Source organism: Marmota monax, unplaced genomic scaffold, assembly GCF_021218885.2.
Source record: "Marmota monax isolate L192 unplaced genomic scaffold, Marmota_monax_Labrador192_F-V1.1 WCK01_AAM20220418_F8-fsc00077, whole genome shotgun sequence".
NCBI lineage: Eukaryota > Metazoa > Chordata > Mammalia > Rodentia > Sciuridae > Marmota > Marmota monax.
In genome coordinates this window covers 86,822-109,045 of record NW_026694610.1, presented here as the reverse complement: position 1 = coordinate 109,045, position 22,224 = coordinate 86,822, and the positions used below count along the sequence as shown (strand labels likewise).

General features: G+C 39.0%; 1 protein-coding gene and 1 pseudogene across 4 annotated transcripts in view; both read right to left on the bottom strand.

Moving 5' to 3' along the window:
* Positions 1-22,224, bottom strand: part of Fyb1 (FYN binding protein 1) — a 164,719-nt gene that overhangs the window by 66,026 nt on the left and 76,469 nt on the right. The window lies entirely within an intron of this gene.
* Positions 18,197-20,760, bottom strand: LOC124077754 (mitochondrial import receptor subunit TOM20 homolog; annotated as a pseudogene).

Below are 22,224 nucleotides of genomic sequence, written 5' to 3'. Positions count from 1 at the left end.
TAATGTCATGGCATTTTGCATCCTCCTCTACTAGTGATGGTCTAAAATTTGGGGGCCAACAGAGGTGAGGCAAAGAACCTCACCCCCCCACAGGTGCAAAGGCCTATCCACAAGTATGGCTGTATGCTGGACCGGTAGTCAGTGACGGGTATGATCCAATTGCAGTGGTACCAACCTAAGACAGGAGGCTGACGCCTAGAGGTCAGTTCATCCGATGACGGGTAAGGACCATATGTTGAATTGGACTGCCTAACAGGCACGGTCCCTAAGCCACATGCTTGTTGTTTAAACAGAGAGGGGGAGATGTTGAGAGCCACAGCCAAAGGGGCCCCAGCAAACTTCCAGCTGCCAGCAAACTTCCAGCTGCCAGCTGATGATTGGCTCACAGCAGCCCCAGCAACATCTAGCTGATTGGCTCCTCGGCCCCAGCAACATCTAGCTGATTGGCTCCTCTGCGGTGATGCTCATTGGACTGTTTCCCTGCCCTTTCAGACCACGGAGCTGCTCATTGGGGGACTTTTTTGGCTCCGCCCACGTGACCCAGCCAATCGGCCTCAAGAGCAGGAGGATTGGGGGAGGTGGGGAGAAGCTTGGGTGGGAGAGAGAGGCTTGGGGAAAGCCGGTGGTGGCAGTTGAGGCTCTGAGGGTTTTTCCTGAGAGACTATTTTGTTTGTCGTGTGTGGTTCTAAAAATAAAGTTAGTTTCTTTTGACAAGTGGCTCCTGATTGTGCCCAGCCAGACTGCGGCATTTGGTGGCTCGCACAGGGAGCGACTGAGGGTAAGTGAACTGCTCGCCCCTGAGGGCAGGGCGAGAGGATGGGTAGCCATTTTAAGATTCTTCTTTTGTTATTTTGTTTCACTTTTGTTTTAAGTTGCCTGTCCCTGGAGATGTGTAAGATGGAAGAAAAACCGCTCACATCTGAGGAACAGATAGGGAGAAAGGACGGATGGACATTTCAGGAGGCTATTATAATGATTTTGTGTTGTTCCAATTTTGTTTCACTCAGTTTCAGTTTTGTTAGGCGTTATCTTGTTGGGTTGTATTATAGTAGAAATACGGGATCAGAAATTAGTAAAAAACAAACTGAAAGAGTGTTAAGTAAATTGTTAGAGGAAGGAGGCATCTCAGTAAAATCAAGAACAATCAGGGCATACGTTGATACAATACAAAAATGTAGCCCATGGCTTTTTAAGGAGGAGTTGTTAAATATATCACAATGGAACCATCATGGTGAAGATTTAAAAAGAATAGAAAAGAAAAGCCCAGGGACTCTGCCAGTTGGCACATTGCCATTGTGGACATTCGTATCTTGTTTGCTTAGTCCAAAGCCTTCAGTTCAGACAATGGTAGAGGAAGGAGAAGACATAATGATTCAAGTAAAAGAGAAGGTCTCTCAAGTTAGTCAGACAGAGGAAAAGATTCAAGTAAAAGAGAAGGCCTCTCAAGCTAGTCAGACAGAGAAAGAAAGTGTAAAACAGAAAAAGCCATCAGGGGGAAAGTTACAACAGGAGACTGCTACTAACACCTTTCTATCACCAGAGGGTGTAAGTGTCCAACCAACAGCACCACCTCTACAGGAGACTGCTACTAACACCTTTCTATCACCAGAGGGCGTAAGTGTCCAACTAACAGCGCCACCTCCATATGCTGGGAGGCCCCCAACCCCCGCAGTTGATAGTTGGGATCCTGAGACAAGGTCTCAAATATTAACATGCCCTGTATTTGAGGCAGGAGGGCAGCGATTTTACCAAGTTTTAAATTTCAAAACAGTGAAGCAGCTAAAAGAGGCTGTAACAACCTATGGTCCTCAAGCACCCTTCACTGTAAGCTTGGTCGAATCCATTAACAACTTGAACATGACGCCAGCAGATTGGGCTAATATGTGTAAAGCTGTGCTAAATGGAGGACAATACCTGTTATGGAAGGTTGCCAATGAGGAATTTTGCAAGGAGACGGCTAGGCGAAATGCAGCAGCTGGTTATCCTCAGAGAAATCTAGATATGTTGTTAGGAAAGGGACCTTATGAGGATCAGCAGCAACAAATTGCATATGATCCTGGCGTATACGCACAAATTGCTGCAGATGCAATTAAGGCATGGAAGACTTTACAAGGACATGGAGGTTTACAAGGTCAATTATCTAAGGTAATACAAGGAGCTAATGAACCTTATGCTGAATTTGTAGATAGGCTTATTCAAACAGCTACCAGAGTTTTTGGGAATACAGAACAAGCAATGCCATTACTAAAACACCTGGCTTATGAGCAAGCGAATCGTTGGTGCAGAGATATCATTAGACCATGGAAACATGAAGATTTAAACACATATATTAAATTATGTAGAGACATTAATGAACAAGAGCAAGTCGTGGCAGCTGCAGTAAAACAGGCTTTAGATGCCAGAGACATTAATGAACAAGGGCAAATTGTGGCAGCTGCAGTAAAACAGGCTTTAGATGCCAGGCCAAGAACATGCTACAATTGTGAACAAACAGGACATTTTAAAAGGAATTGCCCCATTGGAGGAGGGTTTAACAAAACTAGGTATCAAAGGAGTAGAATACCAGGTATTTGCCCACGGTGCCGTAGAGGGAGACATTGGGCTAATGAATGCCGTTCTCAAACCACCATAGAGGGTACTCCATTATCAAAAAACGAACAAGGACCAGGTGTTTATCCACGATATCGTGGAGAAAGGCATCGGGCTCCATTGCCAAAAAACGGACAGGGGGGCCCAATGCTCCGGGGCCCAAAACCACAAATATACGGAGCACTGGAGGAACCCAGCAACCCCATCAGGGTAGTGCCCAGGACACATTGTCCATCAGATCCCTCATCAGACAAACCAGAGGGAGCGCAGGGTTGGACATCTGCGCCTCCGCCAGAGCAGTACTAACTCCAGAGATGGGAGTTCAAATCATTCCCACAGGGGTGAAAGGACCTCTTCCCAAAGGAACAGTAGGCTTATTATTGGGACGCAGCTCTTCTACTCTAAAAGGACTTATGATAAGTCCTGGGGTAATTGATCCCGATTATGAAGGTGAAATAAAAATTATAGCCAGTTCTCCAAAGGGTATATCAGTAATTTCACCAGGAGATAGAATAGCACAGTTACTAATAATACCCAGCCTACATGATAAATTTTCCAGTCGTACTGTAGAAAGAGGTTCCAAGGGATTAGGCTCCACAGGTGTAGATTGGGCTATGCTTTCTTTAAATTTAGATTCTCGCCCCATGCTAAAACTAAATATTCAAGGACATGAATTTAATGGGCTACTGGATACAGGTGCAGACCTTAGCATCATCTCTCGTCAAGAATGGCCAAAACATTGGCCATTACAACAAGCCACTCAAACGCTTCGAGGCCTAGGAGTGGCGACTAATCCCCATAGAAGTGCAATGGTATTAGATTGGAAGGATCCTGAAGGATGTGAAGGAACTATACAGCCATATGTATTGGATCATCTTCCCGTAAATTTATGGGGACGAGATGTCCTAGATCAATTAGGTTTGACATTAACAAATAACATCAACCAAAATGCACCCACTATTATGACTAGACAAGGTTTTAGGAAAGGAAAAAGATTAGAAAAACAAGAACAAGGTATAGCAGCACCAATACAAATAGATCAAGGGAGAGACAGACATGGGTTGGATTTTCAGAAAGGGCCACTGAGACAATAAAAATTACTTGGAAATCAGAAAGACCAGTATGGGTTCCTCAGTGGCCCCTGACTAAAGAAAAGATACAAGCAGCCCATGACCTGGTCAAACAACAATTAGCAGAAGGACATATACAACCTTCTGTATCTCCCCATAATACTCCCATTTTTGTCATCAAAAAGAAATCTGGTAAATGGAGATTATTGCAAGATTTAAGAGCCATTAATAATGAGATGGTTATTATGGGACCTGCTCAATCAGGGATTCCTCAGTTGTCTGCTTTGCCAAAAACCTGGTATGTTTTAGTTATAGATATTAAAGATTGTTTTTTTTCAATTCCAATTCATCCTGAGGATAGTCCACGTTTTGCATTTACTATCCCTGCACTGAATCATGAAGGTCCTGATCAGAGATATGAATGGAAAGTACTCCCTCAAGGGATGGCTAACAGCCCAACTATGTGTCAAATTTATGTTAACAAAGTAATCCAGCCACTTAGAAATCAAAATCCTGAACTACAAATATTTCACTATATGGATGATGTATTATTAGCACACAAAGATAAAAACACATTGCTAGAATGTTATGCCACACTTACAAACTTATTAAAAAATTATAATCTAGAGATAGCAATAGATAAAGTACAATTAAATTTTCCAATTAATTATTTAGGAGTTCTATTATCCTCAACCATGTTCCGTCCACCAAAAATTCAAATACGAGTAGATCAACTCAAATCACTTAATGACTTTCAAAAGTTATTAGGAGACATAAATTGGATAAGGCCTTATTTAGGTATACCAACAGGAGAGTTGGGACCTTTATTTGATATCCTAAAAGGTCCATCAGATCCAAATTCACCCCGAATGTTAACGCCTGAAGCAAGAAAGGCATTAAAAATCATTGAAACATATATGGAAAATATGCATTTGGATAGAATTGATATAAGTTTGCCTTTATTATTTATTGTACTACCAACAAAAAATATTCCTACAGGAGTATTTTGGCAAGAAGGTCCATTATTATGGATACATTTATCTTATTCTCCTAACACTATTCTTACTAGGTATCCTGAGGCTGTAGGACAATTAATACTCAAAGGAATAAAAGCAGCAAAGGGAGTGTTTGGAATTTCTCCCAATAAAATTATTACTCCATATACTATGAATCAAATTGATGAGTTAGCTAATGAGTTAAATACTTGGGCAATAATCATGTGTAAATCTAATGTTTCATTTGATAACCACTTACCATCTAATCCTTTATTGTCTTTTTGGTCATTGCATCCTGTAATTTTTCCAAAAATGACAAGAAAAACACCTATCATAAATGCTCCAAATATATTCACTGATGGGTCAAATAATGGTACAGCAGCAGTAGTTACCCCTGATCAAACTTTTACATTTTTAGTACCCAAACAATCAGCTCAAAAGGTAGAGCTTAATGCAGTTTTACAAGCTTTTGTGATGTTTAAAGATTCTGTATTTAATTTATTTTCTGATAGTCAGTATGTAGTTAATGCTATAGTATCTCTTGAAGATGCTGGTAGGATTTCCCCTTCTTCTACTGTTTTCTCTTTGCTTTCCACTATACAAAGTCTAATCTGGGACAGAAAAGATCCATTCTTTATAGGACATATCAGGGCACATACAGGATTGCCTGGAGCCCTTAGTTTGGGCAATGATTTAGCAGATAAAACTACACATGACATACATATTTTCTCTACACTAGAAGAAGCTATAAATTTTCATAAAAAGTTCCATGTCAATGCTAATACTTTACAAAAGCGTTTTAAAATAACTAAGGAACAAGCTAGACAAATAATAAAACAATGTCAAAATTGTGTGACCTTTTTACCACAAGTTAATCTTGGAGTCAATCCTAGAGGATTGATACCTAACCATATTTGGCAGATGGACGTCACACACTTGCCAGAATTTGGAAAATTAAAATATTTGCATGTTACAGTTGATACTTCTTCTGGATTTTTGATGGGCTCCCTTCATGCCGGAGAAAAAACTAAAGATGTTATAGCTCATTGCTTACAAAATTTTGCCACTGTGGGTGTTCCAAAACAGTTAAAAACAGATAATGCCCCTGGTTATACTTCTACCTCTTTTAAACAATTTTGCTCAACATTTGGCATTACTCATATAACAGGAATCCCATACAATCCACAGGGACAAGGCATAGTTGAAAGAGCTCATCAAACTATTAAAATGTACTTATTAAAGCAAAAAGAAGGAATTGGGAAGGGGTATATATTCCCCAAAGATAAACTTAAAATAACCCTTTTTACTCTAAACTTTTTAAATTTGGATTCATCAGGACTTAGTGCTGCAGAAAGGCATATGTGTCCAAAAAATGTACATAAGCCCAAGGTACTTTGGAAGGATATTCTAACAGGACAATGGAAAGGTCCTGACCCAGTAATTGTCTGGAGTCGGGGGTCTGTTTGTGTGTTTCCATAGGGAGAACAGCAGCCGATTTGGATTCCAGAGAGGCTTGTGGAAAGCCGGTGGTGGCAATTGAGGCTCTGAGGGTTTTTCCTGAGAGACTATTTTGTTTGTCGTGTGTGGTTCTAAAAATAAAGTTAGTTTCTTTTGACAAGTGGCTCCTGATTTTCTCCCACATCACCATTTCGAGACAGGATGTCAGTGAGTTGCTTAGGGCCTCACTAAGTTGCTGAGGCTGGCTTTGAACTTGTGATCCTCCTGAGCCTGTTGAGCCTCCTTGGCCACTGAGATTACAGGCACATACCACCACACTCAGCAGCCATTCCTTGACTTTTTATGAAGCCATCTTTGTACTTTTGTATTGGACTTTGTAATAAATACATAAGTAGAAAATCTGTAAGGCTTAAGATAACCCTTAAAAACATCCTTTATTATTACCAATGGTAAGAAATCCAAGGTCCAGGTAAGTTTAATAATTCACTCAAAGATACAACTCTTAAAAATCATGAGATCCAAGGTGAAAGTTCTGTTTTCCTTATTTAAGTCTGAATTTCTACAAAGACATGAAATAAAAAAAATAACTCTTGGGCTGGGGCTGTATGAGTAAGGCACTGGGTTCAATCCTCAGCACCACATATAAATAAATAAAATAAAGACATTCTGTCCATCTACAACTACAAAAAATTAAAAAAAAAATAACTCTCTCTTAGTTTGTTTCAAAACCACAGAAAGAGAAAAGCTAAACATCTTCTCTTTGTAAATTTTCTCAACACCTCAATAGTGAAAGAACCAGCTAAGAAGAGACTGAGACTAAGCAGACTAGATACTCATTAACTGAGTTCTGCAAATACACAGGCAGAACTCTTCCCCTATAGCAAAACATATTCCTAGGGTTTTTTTTTTAATGTGTGTGAAGAGGAATGCCTTAAGGTTTCCCAATAGTTATGGCTGTGGCTGTGTGTGTTTGTATGTGTACATGTGCTCACTGGGATGATTCTGGCAAACAGCAAGATGGATAGCTAATTTTCCAAAAAGGAGAAGAATTGCTGCTAATCAAATTTCTCAGGTGGGGAAGGAGAAGGGGATATGACTTAAGAAGAACAGAATGGAGAGCCACTCAGGAGTATGCTACATTGACTGTTCAGCCTTATTTATAGAGAATCCAAGAAAATTTCAAAGAAGGGATCCAATTGCTGGGGGTGAGGGTGTGCCAATAGCAACTGGATTGGATATCTATCAGAAGACTGGTGTTGATTGCTTGAGGACACTGATCTGAGTAGTGAGTGGGGTTGAATTGAGTTGACTTGGGCCTGAGATGGGAGTGACTTACACAAGCTGGAGTGTGTAGGTGTCTAATAGTTGTAACTAGCTGGGGGGTGGTCCTTTTGGTCTCACTGGGGAAAGTCCCTGACTTCATCTGGGGATTATAAGAGAAAAGTTGCTATAAAAGAATGTAGAATTGCTGTTCTATGATATCATAACAGACTCAACTATTTGTGTAACTTTCACATGCAAGTTTCTGCTGTGTCTGATGTTTTGAAAATATTTCAGTCTTCAGGCACCTTAACTCCCCAGGGTTCTTATTGGTCACTCCTTTAAGAATACTGGCCAGAATGAATCTCAGAATTTGCCTGCTAGGGCTGGGGCTGTAGCTCAGTGGTAGAGCATCAGCCTCACATGTATGAGGCACTGGATTCGATCCTCAGTACCACATAAAAATAAAGAAAGAAAAAATTCACCTGCTAGTGGTTCCAAATGGGAATAGGGTAGTACCAGCTCCTAAAGAAGTATCTGGAATTGTTTGTGGCTATAGAAGCAAAGAGATTGTTTTTTAGTTGTCACATTGGGTGTGAGTGCTACTGGCTTTTTAATGGCAAGAGGTTCGGGGTCCCTCAAATTCCTATAAAAGAGAGCTCTGACCCATGAGGAATATTGAGTCCTACAGTGCCAATGGCATTTTAGGACACTGCATAACTCATTTTTTGGGTGAGATCCAGAGGCGTGAAATGCTCCAGGGGCAGGTACAGAGGACAGATGAATCTTCTTCAAATACCCCATTACTTCTACAAGAACTTGTCCTGCTGCCTACAGTGGACTCTTCACAATTGTCTTCAAAGAATCCCAAGTCATTTTTATATCTTCTAAGAGCACCTGCTACTCCTATGATCAACATTCACAAAAGCAAATCTAAACTTTAAAATAAGTGAACATTTGAGAACCTACAACTTCGAATGATAGTATGACCCGTCTTCATTTGGCACTGATCATCACAAGCAACTTTACTTTAAAAGTGCCAGTGTTTAGAGTGAAACAAACCATTTCTCAACACAGTCATAAAATGTGGGAAAAGAAACAACAATTAGAACATAAAGTTTTTCGAAAACGAGGCTTTTCGTTAAGGTTAAATCAAAAATAGCAACGCAACTTCTTGGTTTTCTGATTCAAGTCATTTCAGGTATTAGTCTTTTGGTTTGGCTTCCCAAGCCCATTTTCATCAAGATGGTGCAAGCAGCTAAACGAAATGATGCATGGGTAATGAGAGGCAGGAGTGAAGTCAGAAAAGCAAGAGGCCAGCCTCTTTTCCAGAGACTGGGTGGTTTCAAATTCAATCAGGCATTATGCACCCGTGGGAGGAAGGCAGGATCCTTGTGCTGGCATATGTGGTGTTTCTGACTTTGAAAGATGTAGCCTGTCTGAGGAACCATTGCCCTGGCACCAGTGGAATATCAGTTTTTGATGGCTGTCATTATTTCCAGCATTTACAGTCTGTACTTACTATTTCAGACCATCTTGAATTTAGTAACATTACACAGGGCCTTGCAGGTGGGAGGCAAGACACCTATCTGGTTTCCTGAGGGCTGTGGCTAACCTCCAAAGTTGATTGTTTTTGTTGCTGCCTTTTTCTATTGTGCTTTTGTTACCTTAGGAGGCCCCTATTTCCTTGGGGGGAATTAACAAACCAAGGAGGTCTGTAACCTACCTGTTCCTTTTAATTCACAGATCTTAAGAGATAGAAGTCACCTTGGGGGTGGTCCCCAAATGAGAAGATGGTCAAAGAAGTTACTTGTCCAAGATCTCCTGAAGACCATACAGTCTAGTCTAGAATTGAATCTCTTGATATTGAACCCAATACCATTGTCCAATTTAATAATGGAGGGTTGATTAGATTCTCTATGTCTTTTTTAGTTTTCAAATTGCTGTTTTTGTGGAATTCAGAAGTCATTTAGAATGCAAGACTATTCTTTCCCAGTGCATTTTTCAAACTTTGCAATTGCTTTACTTCAAGATTTGGAACTTCAAATTTTATATATAAAAGGGCAGCATCAAAATACAAAATGGTTTTCACTGGGTCTTTTACGTCCTTGATGTTGTAAGTGCACGCATGAGCTTTACAAGATAAAGTATCTTGCAGCTCCAGCTCTGAACAATAAAAGTTGCTGAAGCTGTTAGAAGCTGCAAGAATACCCACTTCCTACTTTACTGGTGACATATTTTTTGCAAAGCTGTTCTCACTCAGCTTCCCCATCTCAAGCAAATTGAGATTTACAACAATAACTTCAAGTTCCTTTTTATGCTGTCTCTGCTCTGTACAGTAAAACAACTTTGTTAGTAAATGTGAAATATTTTTTCCCTTGAACATTTGAAATGTAAGTATTATTTGTTATTTTGCATTTATCTCATGTACCTTTTCCCCTAAGGTTAGTTCCTGAGAATTCTGGTTCTACTGAGATATGTTGAGAGAAAAAAAAATGTTCTGTGGTCAAATAGGATTTGAAAATAGCTTTCATATTCACAGTACTCATTAGTATCTAAAGACTTTATAATAAAAGTGGATCCACCATTTGACCCAGCTATTCCACTCCTTGGTCTATACCCAAAGGACTTAAAAACAGCATACTACAGGGACACACCCACATCAATGTTTATAGCAACACAATTCACAATAGCTCAACTGTGGAACAAATCTAGATGCCCTTCAGTTGATGAATGGATAATGAAAATGGGATATATATACACAATGGAATACTATTCAGCATTAAAAGAGAATAAAATCATGGCATTTGCAGGTAAATGGAGGGAGTTGGATAATATAATGCTAAGCGAAGTTAGCCAATCACAAAAAAACAAGTGCCGAATGTTTTCTCTGATAAAAGGATGCTGATTAATAATGGGGTTGTGGGGGGGCATGGATGGATTAGATGAACTTTATATAGAGCAAAGGGTAGGGAGGGGATGGGGGCATGGGGTAGGAAAGATGGTGGAATGAGATGGATATCATTACCCTAAGTATATGTATGAAGACATGAATGGTGTGACTCTATTTTGTGTACAACCCAAGATATGAAAAATTGTGCTCTATGTGTAATATGATTTGCAATGCATTCTGGTGTCATACATAACAAATTAGAATAAAAAAAAACTAATTTAACTTTTCTTAACCCAGAATCTTCCAAATATATTCGAATCACTTTTCCTTCTGTCACATTTGTGTGCATAAATCTTTTGAAGAACTCCCCTAACCCCTGCTTTTTTTTCTCTTTCTTTTTTTCTTTTTCTTTTTTCTTTTTGGTACTGGGATTGAACCCAGGAGCACTACATCACCAGCCCTTTTTCCTTTTTATTTGGGATAGGGCCTCACAAAATTACTGAGGGTGAATTTGAACCTATGATCCCCCTGCCTCAGCCTCCTGAGTCACTGTGATTACAGGTGTGAAACACCATACCCAGACCTGCAAAATTCTTATTTTTTTTTAAAAATTTTATGTTAGGTATTCTTTTTTTTAATATTTATTTATTTTTTTAGTTATCGGCAGACACAACATCTTTGTTGGTATGTGGTGCTGAGGATCGAACCAGGGCCGCACTCATGCCAGACGAGCACGCTACCACTTGAGCCACATCCCCAGCCCCTGCAAAATTCTTAATAGACAGGAAATACTGATTTAAGAACTAAAAATTAATTGCATGTGTGCTGTTGCTTTATAGTGTTTTGAGCAAGTTAGGGGGAATGAGGTTTTTGTAAAGCTCAGATAAAACAAAAACTCAGACTCTACAGTCAAAAGGCCTGGGGTTGGATTGTGGGGAGAGCTTAGTGGTAGAGTGCAATTTCAGATATCCCTTGCCAAAAAAAAAAAGTTTTAAAAAGGCCCAGAGTTCAATTTTGGCTTTCTTACTTGTTGTGACATAACTGAGTAAATTATTTAACCTCTAAACTTCACCATCTTCATTGCAAAATGGAGAGAACCAGAACAGACTATGATATGATGTGGGGACAAAAAAAGAAAAGGAGTGATAGATTTTCCAAATATAGTACAAAAATGGGAGCAATGCTTAGGTTTTTATGTATTTATTTTAATTGCATGAAAATTAAAAAAATACAGGAGCTCTTCTGCTATGTTTCTAATAATAACTGATGTTCATTTAAAACTTTTTAAAAAGAGATGTTACCTGGGCAATTACTAGTAGGTGTATAACAACAGGTTTCTTCCTTCCAAATCTTCAAAAGTATTGCAATTGTTTTCTGATAATTTTCCCATAATTTAATGATTCTTTTATTTTGGGAAACAACTCATCCAAAGAACACACAGAAAATTTGCTAAGCTTTAAAATCTTCATCCTAGACCTGGCTTTCAGAGCATGGGTCACAGAATAGTTCATATGCAGTGTCCATTTCATATAAATGTAAGGTAAATGCTATTCTCACACTAGCTAGAATAGCATTTTTTTCAATCCCATAGTAAAAACAAATAACCTTTGTAGAGTGCTTAATATGTCAGGCACTGTTCTAAGAGTTCTGCTATGGAAATGTTCATTTACTCTCTCAACAACTTTGTGAGATGGGTAGCACTATTGTTCTCATTTGCAGGTGAACTGATGCAAATTCTTAACTTACCCCACATCTGTCAGCTACTCAGGGTAGAGCTGGGATTCGAACCCAGATAATCTGGTTCTAAAACTTGCTCATTCGACTGAGTATACTCTCCCATGGGGTAGCTGACTTGGTCAGGATTCCAATGTGGGAGCAAGAAACATGGGAAACAGTAGAAAAAATGTAAAGAAGACGTGATCTTCTTTTCCATTTCTAGGAGCCAGGGAATACATACATAATAGGGTTTATCTTTTTTAGCAACTTTTTACTTCTCAAGACTCACTGCTTCTCCTGCCAAGCCTCTAGGTTACTGAAGAGTTCACTGCAGGGCACTCCCAAGCTCTCATTGTTACCCAGGCATCTGTCAGCTCCCCCAGTTCCTCTCCACAACCTGTGCCTTCTTCCCTTGCTTGCTTGGTATCTTCAGGACTCAGTTTAGGTGTCATTTCCAACAGGGAACCTCCCCTCCCCAACTCACCTAGACTATTTAAGTCTCCAAGCAGGGAGAGCCTTGTATTCTTCTTATGTTAGCACTAATGACATGATAGTTAAGTGTTCATTTGTTTGTCCATGGATCCCATTAGATGGTACACTACAGGAGAGTACAGACCCACTGTCCTATCTCTGTTGGCTCCCTAGGGTCTAGCTCAGTACCTAAGCACCTGGTTGGTACTTAATACTTATTTGTTGCTAAACAAAACTATACTATTCTTCAATGGATTTCCATGTCCAAAATAATTATTCATCACCTACAGTTTCCTCCTTCTTAGTGCATAAACAGGTAAATTGCTGCTGGAAGAAATGAGAGGAGGGTGTTTCTGCTGGAGCTGTGCTTCTTTGGCCTCGTTGTGCCAGTGCCCTCCCCCAACACTTCATTCCTATCCCATTCCTCTCATCCTTATGTGTTAGGAGGGATCCCTTGAAGCAATACTGTGATGAGCATGTGCAGTTGAGTGCTGGGCAGGATTCTCAGGGAAGCCCCTACTGGGAAATTGACTAGCTCAGGACGACCATGAGAGCAGCACTCTCACCATCACTATGGTTATCCAGCCCCAGTCTTGGCTGTTTAGGGGAAGAAGAGATGGAAACAGAGACATAATAACTGCAGTTGCTCTTACTGCTACTGTCTCCACAAAGTGGCGAAAGGTATTAGGCATTTCCCACTGAAGCTGGGCTAGCTAAAACCAAGCGCAATAGGGATAGAGGGCAACTAGAAAGGATCCTGTATGCTTCCTACCTTTTCTGCCTGTAATCTTTGTTATAATTTTGTAAAAAAATCCTTTTACTGAAGCTGCCATATTTGAATTATATTACTCTACATTTTCAGTTTTTGTTAACTATTAGGTCAGTATAAATCTAAGAGAATATATGGTGGGCATGGTGGCTTGTGCTGTAATCCCAGCAGCTTGGGAGGCTGAGGCAGGAGGATCACAAGTTCAAAGCCAGCCTCAGCAACTTGGCAAGGCCCTAAGTAACTCATTGAAACCCTGTCTCTAATTAAATACAAAATAGGTCTTGGGATGTGGCTCAGTGGTTAAGCACCCTTGGGTGCAATCCCTGGTGTGTGTGTGTGTGTGTGTGTGTGTGTATTTTTCCATATATTTCTGGAACAGAAATTTAAGTATTGGCTCACTCAATCTGTCACATGCCCATTCATTCAACCAATGCTTGCCATGCAATTTGTGCAAGGGTGTTCTGGTGGGCCTGAGGAAAACCTTGGGGATGAGTAGGGTACGGTCCTTGTTTGCATGGAACTCACAATACACAGGGGTTTGGCTGCAGAAATAGCTAACACCATACAAAATGTAATACATATGACATTATGGGAAATGTTTATTCAGTTTAGAGATGTAGGAACTGAGGTAGTAAGAGGTCATTATATCAGTGATGTCTAATAGAAGGTTCTGGGATGATGGAAATGCTCAATATTTGTGCATTCTATGCTATAGCCATTAGCCACATGTGGCTACTGAACATTTAAAATTTGGCTAGTATGACTGAGAAGCTGATTTTAAATTTTGTTTGGTTAATTTAAATTTACATAATCAGTGTAGCTGGTAGACACCATGTTGGCTGCACAACTCGAGATAATATTGTTTCAGACAGATAGAAGTACAAAAATTCAGAAAAGCTTTGGGTCCCAACAGGCAGGCTAGAGTATCAACCATGTGCAGAGAGAATTGAACCTCCTATGAGCTTCAGACCCTTCTATTCCCTGCCTATTTGACATCTTAAAGGCATCTCAAAGACTCCCCAGAATGAAAAATAAAAATCTCAATCCTCCCTGAATCCTGGTTATTCTCTCAAAACCTATAATCATTGCTCAAATCAGAATCTTGGGAGTCACCCTTGAAATCTCCTCATTCTCATCCACGTGATCAATCCACCAATTTCTAACATAAGCATCTCTCAAATTCATTGTATTTTTCCATCTCTAATGACACCTCCCTAGTTCAAACCTTAACCTGAGTTATTCCTTCTTTTGGCCTCCTACTTATTTTTTATTGTGGAATAAGACTTAGCATGAAATATACCCCCTTGACAGTAAGAATATGAGACAGTATGGTTGACTTTAGGCATGATATTGTTCAGCGGAACTCTAGAACTTATCTTTCATGACTAAAATCACACACTGGTATCCTAAATACGTATACTGTTGCTAGAGCAGTTCTTCTCTAAAACCAAATCTGATCAGCTCACCCTCACGATTAGGTTAAAGTCTCAGGTTCTTAACATGGCTTATTAAAGTTGCCCTCTGCCTACCTCTCCAGAATCATCTTGTACTGTTTTTATTTTCTTTTCATTGCAACTGCACTCTACTTCCTACTGTTCCTTAAATAATGCTGGTATGAATGGAATGCAGGTGGCAAGTACAGATAGCATTAATGTGCATGTCAAATATCATCTACCATGGCAATGTGGTTATACAAGATTTGAGAAAGCTCCCAGAGCCACTATACAGGTGCTTCTGAGCAATACAAATGAAGGATTTTTATTTATGCCTGAGGTCTATCTTTGTTTAACATAAAGCGTTAATTAAGGAAAATTACTATTTTTTTTTCAGTTGTTTCAGGAACATCTTATCATCCTCAGTAGTTGTTGAGGGCAGAATTGTTTCCTTAGGAAAATGGAAACAAGCAGCAGGTATAAGCAAGCAAAGTTGACGGAGCTTGTCCTCAGAGGTCTCTATGTCTCCCGTTGTGGTCTTGGTCTTGGTTTTGTTTTTAGGTACATTTAGACCTTAGTCCAGGAGTGGCTGCATGCAAAGTGTCTTGAGTCACAATTGTAACAAGCAGAGGATATCCCTGCTTGCACTGCACTTGTTGCACCTATCCTCAGGGCACTCACCTCCTGCAGAAGAATTGGAGGAATTCCTAGCACAATGGGAGATTGCATACTGTCCAGTGAATCTGCAATACTTCTTCGCAAGTAGACTGCCAAACATCAGATCTCCTAGCACTTAAGGCAGCACAGAACCTAGAACAAGATGTTCTACAATGATTCATACCAACTTCCTGGCTTTCGGGATGACTTTTCCTTGGTTTCACTACCCTTTCATTCCTACTCTGTCCAACATGTTCCTCAGGCAAATAAGTTTATAGAAAACAAGCTGTTCTGGATATTATAAAAAAATTAAAAAGCACTTGCCATTTAAAGAAGGGCTAGTTGGATTTAAAAAAATTTAATCATACGTGTGCGTAAGAACCTCTGGGGGAAGTTGGAGATCACTAGCAAAAGAGCTTTCATTCAGGGAGGGGAGGAGGTAGGGATGAAGTGGGGGTAGGAGACTAATGAAGACGGTTCACAGTTCACACTGGGAGAAATGTTGCCTCGAGGAGCCATGGGTCAAAAGGAAATGTTATAAAATGTATCAGGTAAGATATTTTGAGATGATGGGCAAACTCAGTCCTATTTAATACCTTAGAAGAAAAGGCAATTTTTGATTTTGAGGAAGAATGCTAAATTATTAAAAATTGATTTTCTAGGTGAATTCTATGACCACACCAGAAAATGTAATTATGTTTTCAAAACAAACTATCTAAAGCAGACAGTGGTCCAAGTTTCTGAGGTGAATTATAATTCAACCAACTTATCAATGAAGTATGAAACATTTTGCAATATTGTGCTTAGGATAGAATTAAACTTAAAATAATAAGCAATTCAATTACTTTAACCAAAAAATGTGTTTGATGTGCTTTTTTTTTTCTACAAAGAGGTATATTTATCTTAACAGAACAATAACATTGTTGACTGTTTAAACCATTTAAAAATATTATAATATGAAATTTTAAAAACAGTTATATAGGTTATTTGATGAGCTTAGACATGAAAATCTGTAACTGTTGGGTGACCCAGACTATAAAAAAGATTAACTTTCTTGCCTTTTCTAGAAAATTCCCTAAGAATTCCTACATTGGATGATTGGTCTGTTGAAGGAAAGACTGATTTTTTATTCCTAGAATATGTTACCAAATGTGCTTCTGCCATTGAAAACAGTACTTGTATTTTAAAATTCTTTGTTGAATCAAGATGCTGAAGTAACTTCCATTAATTTGCTGGTGTGACTTAAACAAAAAATCTCTTCAGTAATTGTATTTTTTGTTGATTGACCCTTTCCCCCCAAATTTCTTTTTAATAGTATAATAGAAAAATTCTTGCTGGATATATGTTTTAAAAATAGTGCTTCTGTCAAAAACAAAAGTTGATAAAGAACCTGTTTTGACCTACTTTAAAAACTGTACACAAAGTATATGCATTTTACTGTGAAGTATTAATCTCTATCCCTTGGACATCTTTGAACACTACTATATATTCATTTTTCCTTTAAGTGTAAAGTACTATAAATAAAAAAAAACAGAGGCTGGGGTTGTAGCTCAGTGGTAGAGTGCTCACCTAGCATGTGCCAGGCCCCTGGGTTGGATCCTTAGCACCACATAAAAATAAATAAGTAAAATAAGTATTGTGTCCAACTGACTACACCTAAAAAATAAATATTAAAAAAACCAAGTTAGACCCACATTAGTTAACTTTGATTTCAACTTACATAAGATTAGAATTTATAAGTCTGGAGTCTAAGTCAAAATCCTTTGCTAGATACTATTTAACTTTAAAAATTCCAAATAATTAATTTATGACCTTTGAAGGACACGTTTCTCAAAGCTCTTCCTTTAGATCTTGTAAGTTCTAGAGGATTAGAAAAGCCACTCATTAAGCAAAGTCAGTTTTTCCTGTAATATAGTTTCAGTGAAGACTCCAGATACAAAATTGGCTTTCTTTTGGATGATTGTTTTATTTATCATTACTAAGTGGAAACTTTACATTGGTGTATATATCCTGTCCAAAAATTTTCACTCTTTCACATTGTTCAAACCCAAACTTCAATGATTCTTTTAATGTAACCCATTAAGTATTTCCCTGCTGTTAATGCTTCACAACAATTAAATGTTCTACTAATCATTTACCCTTGAGATACCTGATTAATCCTGGTCAAGATGATAGGCTAAGCTGTGCTCACCCTCAACTTCTAGAAAGGATAGAAAATGTAACTGACTAAAACAACATAAAAGGAAATATAATTAAACTGGGAAAAAAAGAAAGTAAACCCACAGAAGGCCGGAAACCATGAGGGATCCATAAAAGGCAGGTTTGAAGAGAGATCAGATCAAAAAGGAAACAAAAGCTCAAGAGAGCACAGGAGAGAGGACCATCAAAGTGGGAGCCACCCTGAGAGTGCTCCACATTCAGGGATTGAGAATTCTGGGAGCCAGAAGTGGCCTTGGGTGATCACTTGAGCAGAGACAGCTGGGTCTTTGAGTGCCACACAATAGAAATAAATACTGAGCACATTGACTGAGCCCTTGGGAGGGTGAAGCTGAGTAGAGCTCTGCTGCCTGCAATGTCCAGGAGCAAAGGGGAGCAACTGTGTTGAAGATGAGCCACCCAAGCACCTCACCAATCTCTGGCTTCACTAAATTGGCTTTTCCCCCAACCCAGCTGAAAAAATAGAAATGGCAGACAATCTCATTGACTCCACCTACAAACCTGCACACAAAACCAAGAATCTCCAAGTACTAAATAGGCAACACAAGAAAAGAGAACTCTGAAGTTAACAAATAGAAGAACTGATATCAAAGGAAACAGAGATATGGGGCAGGGGAGATGCAAAAAGATACTGCACATAAGAAGATCAAGCCGGTATGATAATAAAATTTTTTTTTGCCATTAAGTACCAAGGATCTTTATTTATTCTCAGTTCTGAAATGGAGTCCGTGACTCAGATAATATGCCACTATTTGAAAATAAAAGGTCCCACCAGCCCCAATCTTCCCAAATCTTTAGTCACAAGATCACACTTCATTCACCACACAAGACAATCAAGCTGAAGAATTAAGGAGGTACACTGAAGATAAAAGCAAAAATGGAATCATCTTACAAGCAGATCATCCCAGTTACTTAAAAGGTTAAATTTCAGATTAATTTACACAAAATTAATCTGAATTTGTCACTAAAAAACTATTTAGTCTCAGTGAAAATGAAGACAGTCATACCATTTAGAAAAGATCAATTCAGAAATACTAATTTAGGCAAGCATGCAAAATTCAGAATATTTTTTAAAAATGCAAGGCGTGGCTGCACAAATACACTCAGGTGAATTGCAAACTGAAAGAGACCCTTGAGGGATCAGCAGACCAGTCTCTCCTATGAATGAGGAAAGTGAGCAGACATGTACTGGCAAAGCTCATGTGGCGACACCAGGTGCACACAGATCTAACTCCTGTTGCCACCTGCAACCCCATATACTTAAAATAAGGATATAATACCCAGAACACAGAAGCCCACTGATTTAAATAAAAGATTTTAGGACCAATACACAGGGAGGAGGTAAAGTTAACACAGCACAGTAGCACACCTCTCAAAGATTTAATGTTTCATTTTCACAAACAATAAAGTTTCAATCCAATTTTCTGATTTATAGTAAAATGTACTAGCTTAAAAAATGTGCACTCTTCACACTTTTTTGCCTAACTTTTAAAACTGAGAACTAGCATACACTTTAACTGCATGTCTTAGGAATACATAAAATCTGTGATATTTTGGTAATTTATAGTGTATTTATAAGATGAAAAGCTCTATCAAAATACACTTTTCACTAGGAAAAATAAATAAAACAAATGAATGGATCTACACAAAGCCAACAATAACTTGGGTAGACTTCAATGTAGGACAGTCTATAACAAACACATTTGCCCTTATTCCCCCAGAGCTGCTCATCTTCTAAGTTAAGAATTTTTAACATTTTTTATCTGAGATTTTATTATGTTGACGTTTGTTTCTCATTCCACATCATCTTCAGCCAAGCTCTGAGCACTCACAGTTCTCTAATTGTTGGGAGCTTAGTCAGAAGCATCTGGAACACTGGTGGTGGAAGAGTTTGCTGTAACACTTGCAGCAACTGCGGTGGCTGTCCACAAACAGCAATTGCGTTTGTCAGATGGTCCACGCCTTTCTCACATCACCTTGAGCTAGCAGCTCTTCACCAAGTTGTATTTCTTCAAGGAAGAACTTCTGAACAGCTTCAGCATCTTTAAGGTCCGGTAACTTGGAAAGCCCAGCTCTCTCCTTGGCAAGCTTCTGTTTCTTTCTTCGTTCCTGAAGAAGCCTGTTCTTGAAGTTGGGGTCACTGGCCTTTTGTGATCGAAGTAGATGCAGTAGCCGATGAAGAGCGCCCCACACAGGCCGGCGGCGATGGCGCTGCTCCGGGCCCACCATTTTCCCTCAGTGCGGCGAAGCCACCGCGAGCACTGGAACGAGCCTCGCTGCCCGTCCAATAAAACATTTTTTATGTTGCATTTAAATGAAACAATGTGATTTAACATCTTCCATAACTGGATGATATTTTTACTAGTATTGATTGATAGCTATAGCAGCTGCTGATGACTACTATCTATTGTTCATCTATTTTGCAATTGGGGTCTGTATTTGAACCTTATCTGTTTTTCTCCCCCCAAAATATGATTAAATTTCTGTCATTGATTTGAATCTTTATGGTGTACCAGGAACTGTGCTAAACACTTGTCCTAAATGTCCTTTTAATCATTGCAATAACCCTATAACATAGAGACTTCTTATCTCCATTAACAGATGAGGAAACTGAGACTTAAAAAGGGAAGAACCTTCCTTGGGAAACCACAGCAAATCACCCATCTTGTACTGAACCCAGGTGCCTCTGGCAATAAAGAATCTGCTCTTATCTCTCCTGGATGAAAAATAATTGTGAAAGCTCCTGCGTTTTTCAAAATTAAAAAAAAAAAAAGTGCTTCTGTCTTCTATGCCTCACTTATCGTAGATCACTAAGTATTCAAAGCACTGTCTGCAAATTCTTCTATCAACTTCACGGCAAGCTAAATGTTTCCAGCTTACAAAAATACAGTGACAAGTTTGGGGGAAAAAAAAGTTTTTATCAGTGCCACAGCCATCCCTTCCTTTTATCATTAGGTTAACAAACACAAGGATCTGTCTACAACCTCAAAATATGAGAGTGCCTTTCTTTAAATTCATACTTCTTTGAAGATCTGACTAAAAATGTATTATAAGAGAACTCATCCTTTGTTTTAGAACAACTGCCTGGCTTTCTTTTGCAGTGGCCTAATTTCTTTTAAATATAATATGAACATAAGCCTATTTTAACTATTAGGTACTTAGTAGGCTAAAATTCACTAGCTAATAAGATGAATATTGTTACCAAAAGATGAGTTATCTATATAGATAGTAGAATAACTGAGCAAGTCTAGTTGGGGCACCAATCATATCTGATGCATAAAACACCCCAGTGATTTTAGTTTCTCTCATCCCCTAGCCTCCCTGGCCAATTTGGGTGGGTGGGAAGGGCTATCACAAGCATGGAGACCTGCCCAAGGAAAAAGCAGGGTCTCCTTGGACAGGGCTCTGGGCTCTGCTGTCATTATGGCTTCTATCAACATAGCTGTAGCCCTTACAGTGACGTGTAGTTAGTTGTTGAGATTTTTCAAAGGCTCTTTATCTTTCACTTCCATTTTTTTCTTTATCTTGAATACCATCAGTAGTGCTAAATATATTTTTTTAAAATTTAATTAATAGAAATTATATGGGCCATGGGAAAAACACTGTGCAGGAAAAACTTTCAGGTCAATTTCAGGCAGGGAAGAAGGAGAAAAAAGACAAGGGCTAGAGAACAGAAAAGGGAAGAGAGGAATAACCAGGAAAGTAACAAGAGTCCTTGATTACAGGTGTTCTGTGGTGGCATGCTGCTCTGCTCTTCCAGGCTGACAGTCAGTTGGCATCTACAATTTAATTGCCAATTTTTCAAACAGTGGAGTGCTGCAGCCCCACAAGGGTTGCAGACATCCCTCAGGGATGCCTGGACCTCTTTGTAATCCAGCAACCAAAGGGTTAATGCCCAACACAACAAAGGACTTTCAGGACACTGGTGTTCAAACAACACAATGGTCAGAGCCATGCCACCCTAGATGTCAGATATTTGAATAGCACCTTTGCACTTTCCCTAAGCAAGCAAATGTTGAAGACCTAGCATGGGGTCCTACCTGCTTGCTTAAACAGATTAGTCACTCATTTGCATGTTTTGATGTAATCCCTAACTTCTGGTATCCTGTCTCAGTTTTATTTTGTCATTTCTTTTGTGCTGAGAAAAATACCCATAGCTTAGAAACTTTTCCTTTCCCCATCCTCTCACCTCCGTCCTCCCACTGTTGATGACACTATTTTTTAAATGTGATCCAGGAACAACTGCATTATAATCATCTGAGAAGCTTGATAACTCGTCCAATTCCTAGGTTCCAGCCCAGAAATCTTGAACTAGGAATGTTGGTAACATTCTTAATGCAATTTGAAGTTTGAAAGTCTTTGAAGGACTAAGTTTCAATTTTGAAATTTTCTACTCCTTTAGACACACACTATTGGTCAGAACCTCAATCCAATTTGGCCACCTTTCTCCTTAAAGATCCATGTAACGTTCACAATGATCAGGAATACGTGTAAGAGACATTGGTTGGCTGGGTATTCTTGGCATATTTTAACTCAGGAAAAAACCCTCAAAATTTTCAAATCCCAGGTCTGGTAGAGGAAAGTCTTTCCAGCATTCTTATTTTTTAAAGATCTCTAGTTATTAGGCTCTTGAAAATAGATAAAAAGATAAAATTACTTGAAACATTAATTTGGGATAACTCAGTTCCTGCTTTAT